At 33.7% G+C, this 6,768-nt stretch overlaps 1 long non-coding RNA gene across 15 annotated transcripts in view; it reads left to right on the top strand.

The window, feature by feature from the left end:
- Nucleotides 1–2,319, top strand: part of LOC123539735 (uncharacterized) — a 41,286-nt gene extending 38,967 nt beyond the window's left edge. For 12 of the 15 annotated variants that reach the window (XR_008367722.1, XR_008367731.1, XR_008367725.1 and 9 more), the window contains one exon: nt 241–2,319. This is a non-coding gene — a long non-coding RNA (uncharacterized LOC123539735). The remainder of the gene's footprint in view (nt 1–240) is intronic. The other 3 variants (XR_008367727.1, XR_008367729.1, XR_008367734.1) reach the window with 1 other exon arrangement.
- The last annotated feature ends 4,449 nt before the right edge of the window (nt 2,320–6,768 follow it).

Consider the following 6,768-nt stretch of genomic DNA (forward strand, 5'->3'; position numbering starts at 1 on the left):
GGTATTATGATATTATTCTGTAGTTAATTTATGTTAATTCCTTATTCCTTTCTATTTCATTTTTGCAAGAAAACTATTAATATATTAATAGATAGTAACTTGGAAGTCCTTGTTGTTCTTAAAAGAAATTAGATGTCATAAATCTGCGTAAAACGGTCAAGAAACAGAAAATTGTATAGTGACAATATTTTATGATTCTGTTGTATTTCATAATCATACCAATAATTATTGCATTTTCAGGTACATGTATATACTCTGCACCATGGTTACAGATTTGCAGTATCAACCAGCATCCACAGCCATTCTAAATATAGGACCAACACAATCAGACAAGCTGGCAAGATGTTCAAGAGTGGTAACATGCTGCCCAAGATTCTAGTCTGGAGATACCATCAGTCATCTTAGAATGTTTTTTTAAGATTTAAGAAAAATGTGACATTGACTTAAGACTACATTTTTACTGTTTTCAGCCAAAGGCTTTCTCTGTTTTTTTTTTGTTTTTTTTGTTTTTTGTTTTTTTTTTTAACATTAATAATATCTGTCATGTGTTTAAGAATCGGTTATAAATATCCCTCCAGAGGGCACCTGCGCATTGGGTGGTAATGAGGCTTGCCGAATTACCGCTCATGCGCAGGTGGCCGAGGGACAGATATATCCATCTGATTTGTAAAGACATGACTGATATTTTTTCTTGCATATCGAATACATGCTACCATTTTAATCGGCAGAATTTCTTGCAAATTGTATTTTACAGATAAGAGCTAGAAATACTTTCTTTATAGCACTCTTTCTTACAGTAGAGAATGAACACAAAGCGCAGGAAATTAACATCCGTAAGCAGAAGTGACGTCATGATGTTTTGCGTTACGCACAATAACAATGTTCCACTTTAGTTTAATTGTTTGTAACGTAACGTTATGTTCTTACGGTAAACTAATGTATTTTGAATCGAGGAATATACTATAAGGAACTGAGAGAAACTATCGAGGTTACTGCTTTTTTTTGTATTTTACATAATATATTATCAGTGCTTGAACCACTACACTAGTTGGTTTAAACTGTATTTATTTCCACAAATTGTATACACAGACATGAGTACTATATTCAAATTAACAAAGTTTGATAAAAAGACATACATCAATCAAAAAAGTACAAACAAAGAAATTTTTAATCGAATGGATTGGAAAACAAGCTACTTTCATTCGATTAAAAATTTCTTTGTTTGTTTGTACTATTTTGATACTACACTAGTTGTCATTAACAGCACGAGAGTCATCTGGCATGGGGGGGTGGGGGGGGGGGTGCCAGATGGGTTTTGCCGGCATGGGTAAAATCACCGGAAACGCCAGTCCGATGTGCAAGAAATTATCTGGAAAATAACTGTATTGAGACAAGTTTGTATGTCAAAATAAAACAATAAAAAATATTTTTATGTTATAAATATTTTTTTCTAACTTATGAAGTGACTTTATCATGTCTCTAAGATACGCAAGATTACAGTGATTGTTTTTTAGCTCAACAGAGCACAAAGTGCTCAAGGTGAGCTATTGTGACTGGTTATTGTCCATCTTGTGTCGTTTGTCAACATTTGCCTTGTTAACAGATAAGCTTTTGGTACAATTGGGTATTTACCCATCACTTTTTGCCTGAATTGGGTATTGGAAATCTGAATTGGGTAAAAAGAAATTTAAATCATTACCTAGCCTTTTCAGAAGTGACTGGGTATTTGCTAAAACGAATTGGGTATTTCACCAATCTCACATACAACATCCGAGTATTTTTTGCTTACAATATACATGGTATAATTACTGATCTACCTTCTTTATACTGTCTCTTTAAAAATATATTTAGTAATACATGCCTGTTATGAAGGTAAATATGACTTTGTGTATCTTAAGTAATAGTGCTAAAGATATTTCTTTTCTCCAATCATTTAATGTATTCTGAGATACTTTTGTTTGATACTGTTTTCTTTTTCACTTTTATGCAGTTAGAGATCAATTTATCAATATCCCAAGTGAATGGTACTGCCATTTTTCCGATAAACTGCGACCTGTTTTTTGGTAACGTATAACCAGTCATTTGTCTAGCATTAGTAAGGTTATAACACACTCAATAGTTGTTCTTCTTTATTCTGTATAAAAATGACCTATTTCCAATGACCGCAGCACACATCAGGACCCATTTTAAATGTCTGTAACTTACATTGTCTTAGAGAATATTGTCAGTGCTAAATAAAAATCAGTAGAAAAGTGGGGGTCATGTTTGATGCAAGAAAAATATTTTCAGTCAAATACACAAACTGCAAAATCAGCTAAATGAGACCCCAAATTATACTGGTGGTGTATGAGCTAAGTTTCCATGAAAAATTTTGTCATGATGTTATTTCATTATGAAAATGCTACCTACATGTCAAGCATAGATTTGTCATGTGATTTTAGAAAAGAAAATAAGGAAAATAGCTGAGGACTATTTGTATCCGCCGTTATGCGACTACCATTTTTTTGCGCTATTTACTATTTAGTGTCTTTATGCCTAAAAGTCTTTAATGCGTTCAGGTGATTAGGAAAATGCGATATGCAAGCAATACTTTATGAATTGGGTATTAGGATTAGTACGCACACTGTATGAATTCAATTGGGTTTTCTGTAATTTTAATTGCGTAAATACACACAGCTTATCTGGAGCTCTGGTGACCCAATCTTTATGAAACTTGGTCACAATTTTAATCATGATGATTTCTAGGCCAATGTTGAAAGCAGGGTTCCCACGGTCAGGGAAAAGTCAGGGAAAAAGTTTTTTTTTTTCAAGGTCATGGAAAAGTCAGGGAATTTCATAATTGGTCAGGGAAATTTGGAAATTTAGCTTAAGTCAGGGAAAAGTCAGGGAAATTTGGAACCAGAAGTCAAAAGCAGGAGAATAAAGTTGTGAAAAAGTAAAAAGAATGAAAATAAAAGGCAAAGGCAGTTCTTTTCTTTTGGCTAAACCAAACATTAAAAAAATACAGTCTGTTAAACAAAATTATTTTTAACTTTTAAGAGAATTAAGACTGTATGAATGCTATGAACTGTGTAGTCCTTGAAGTTCATAGTTGCAAATTTATTCCATCTTTTTACCATATAAGCCATAATAAAACTTTTCTGTTATGTTTGTTTGGAAAAGTTACTTAAGAAAACTTATTACATACCATTCTTACATGTTTACCATTTTCTTTACTCAAATTACTGCTTACAGATTGTAATGTCCAAAACATTGCTATTTTGATTTACTTTTTTAAAAATAGACCAAATCTTCTGGTCAACTCTTCTTAGTAAATATCAAAACTAGTTTTCAAGTGCAGGAGTGTTTATGGAAGTTCAGTGTTTAATAAGTTTGAATAGTTATAATTAGTGGTGTATTTTGTTAAAAGTAAAAGACTCTTTTAATAGAATTCTTTGCAACATCTTAATTTTACCCTGTAATATTTTAGAATTCGGCTAACAGAGAAAGACTGAAAAATTAAGAGGTGTAGAAAAGATGCAAACAAATTGCATACTTAGGGTGGATATTAGGACTTATTGGGCACCATAGAAAAACAATTAAAAATGAAAAGTTAAAAAAAAAAAAAAAATCAAACACTAATACCATTGTACATATAAAGGGTATAAGTAAAGTTTGCTACAGCTGGAAAAGTAAATCAGCATGATAAAAATGTGTTAAGTAAGATTTTTTAAGTCATTAGATACTGATATGTTGAGGCATTTCAGCTGAATACTATTTATTTATTGAATTTTCAACTTTTGAAAAATAAACAGGCATTTCTGCTTAAATGATTCTATGTCAATCTTCAATTATTATTTGTAGAATGCAAGCTCGAATACTCTAATGTAAAAAAGAAACAAACAACTTCTAAATATATTGCAACATACATACGCTTTTAAGTCTACAAGTAGACTACTCCTTTTACTTATGTGAAAAATGCTATTTTCTACAAAAAAAATATATGAATAAAGACAAATTTTCATAGAATGTTGTACATTTGTCTGAACAGAAACAGTAGAAAAATCCAAAAAGAAAAGACCTTTCTTGTTGTCTGTTACATCACACTAAAATAATATAGTGATCTGTTATACTGGAACCAACTGTCTTTACACCCTTTCGTTATCAATATAACAAGAAACATGATAAGGGTTGGCTGATGGGGGGATGGAGGCCACATTTATCAATAGATGACCAGGTAAGCGTCCAAGAACGCGAAAGTTTTGGTCAGGGAAAATTGCAGTTTGGTCAGTGAAAAGTCGGGGAATTTTATTTTCTCTGCTTTGTGGGAACCCTGGAAAGAGGGTCATGTCTGATCAAAAACTAGGTCAGCAGGCCAGATCAAAGGAAAAGCTTTTGAACACTCTAGAGGCCACATTTGTGACCCAATATTTCTGATTCTTAAGCAGAATGTTTTTCTTGATGATTTTTAGGTCAGGTTGGAATCTGGGTCATTTGGGGTTAAAAACTAGGTTGCCCGGTCAAACTGAAGTAAAGGCTTATGAACACTTTGTCTTGATGATCTCTAGGTCAAGTAGGAATCTGGGTTCCAGATAAATCTGCCTATGTCTAGGTAAGAGTCAATTGTTCATATTTCAAGGGTCTTAATAAAGGATTCTGTAGCTTATTAGCCCACCATCATCAGATGGTGGGCTATTAAAATCACTCTGCATCTGTGGTCCGTCCGTCCGTTAACAATTTTTCGTTATCGCATCTCCTCAGAAACTACCAGGGGGATTTTGACCAAACTTTGTCAGAATGATGTATTGGTACCCTAGTTGTGTCCCACTGAAAATCAGACTGGTTCAACAGTTTATGAGTGAGTTATGGCCCTTTGTTTATTTCTATATTTTACATAGATTTATATAGGGAAAAACTTTGAAAACCTTCTTGTCCAAAACCACAGAGCCTAGGGCTTTGATATTTGGTTTGAAGCATCATCTAGTGGTCCTCTACCAAGATGATTCAAATTATTACTCTGGGGTCAAATATGGCCCCGCCCTGGGGGTCACATGGTTTATATAGACTTATATAGGGAAAAACTTTGAATAACCTCTTGTCCAAAACCACAGGGCTTAGGGCTTTGATATTTTGTATATGACATCATCTAGTGGTCTTCAACTAAGATTGTTCAAATTATACCCCTAGGGTCAAATATGACCCTGCCCTTGGGGTCATATGGTTTACATAGACTTACGGTATATAAGGAAAACTTTGAAAATCTTCTTGTCCAAACCACAAAGCCTAAGGCTTTGATACTTGTAATGTAGCATCATCTAGTGGTTCTCTACCAAGTTTGTTCAAATTATCCCCCTAGGGTCAGAAATGGCCCCGCCCCGGGGGTCACATGGTTCATATAGACTTATATAGGGAAAAGCTTTTAAAATGTTCTTGTCAATAACTACAACATTCAAATTTGGACCACATTTATATTTTTGAGTGGCAAGATGAACCTTGAAATGAGTTGACCTTGATTTTGACCTAGTAACCTACTTTCACATTTTTGAAGGTACAGGCATCAAATTTGGACCATATGCATAGTTCCCTGTTTCAAAATGAAATTTGACATTGATTTTGACCTAGTGACCTACTTTCACATTTCTCAAGCTACAGCCTTCAGATTTGGACCACATGCATAATTTTGTGTACCGAAAAAAACTTTGACCTTCACATTGACTTAGTGACCTACTTTCACATTTTTGAAGGTACAGGCTTCAAATTTGGACCACATGCATAGTTTTGTATTCCGAAATAAAATTTGACCTTGACTTTGACCTAGTGACCTACTTTTACATTTCTCAAGCTACAGCCTTCAAATTTGGACCACATACATAATTTTGTGTACCGAAAAAAACTTTGACCTTCACATTGACTTAGTGACCTACTTTCACATTTTTGAAGGTACAACCTTCAAATTTGGACCACTTGCATAGTTTTGTGTACCGAAATGAACTTTGACCTTAAGATTGACCTAATGACATTTCTGTAGCTACAGGCTTCAAATTTAGACCACATGCATCGGATTGTGTACCGAAACAAACTTTGACATTGACCTAGTGACCTACTTTCACATTTCTCAAGCTACAGCTTTCGAATTTGGACCACATGCACAGTATTGTGTACGGAAATGAAATTTGACCTTGAGCTAGTCAATAAATCTTGAAATTTGGAACACTCAAAAATGGCACATTGGTGGGCGCCAAGATCACTCTGTGATCTCTTGTTTTGTAGAACCTCTTTTGTTATAATAATAAGTTCCCTTCCTTAATATTTTTGATACATTTTGACCATTAATTAGAAGCCTTTCAATAGCTGTAAGCATTGTTACATGATTGCTGATGTAATGTAAGTGCCTTACTAGATTTGACCTGCATGTTGTTTAATGTACAAAAATGATAGCTAAATCTTAAACATGTTTGAATGGTATAGTTTGTCATTTACTCTGTCGTTTGAAAAGTATAATTTGTATGCATTGATTGAAATGAGAATAGACATGACTGTTTATGCAGTAAAATAACAAGAATGATAACTGTATTTATCTCGCCTCCTACAAGATTCTTGCATTTCTATTGGTCAATAGACGTCACATGGAGACAGGATATATTCCATATCCTGCTAGTACATTTCAGATATGAATATGAATTTTTATTATATACCTATATAAATTGTGTAATCAGCTTGTATTTCATAATAAGATATGAACAGACAGACAAAAATTCCGTATTGAACCTTCCGTATTGTATGCTGCCG

This window comes from Mercenaria mercenaria, chromosome 16 (assembly GCF_021730395.1).
Source record: "Mercenaria mercenaria strain notata chromosome 16, MADL_Memer_1, whole genome shotgun sequence".
Taxonomy (NCBI): domain Eukaryota; kingdom Metazoa; phylum Mollusca; class Bivalvia; order Venerida; family Veneridae; genus Mercenaria; species Mercenaria mercenaria.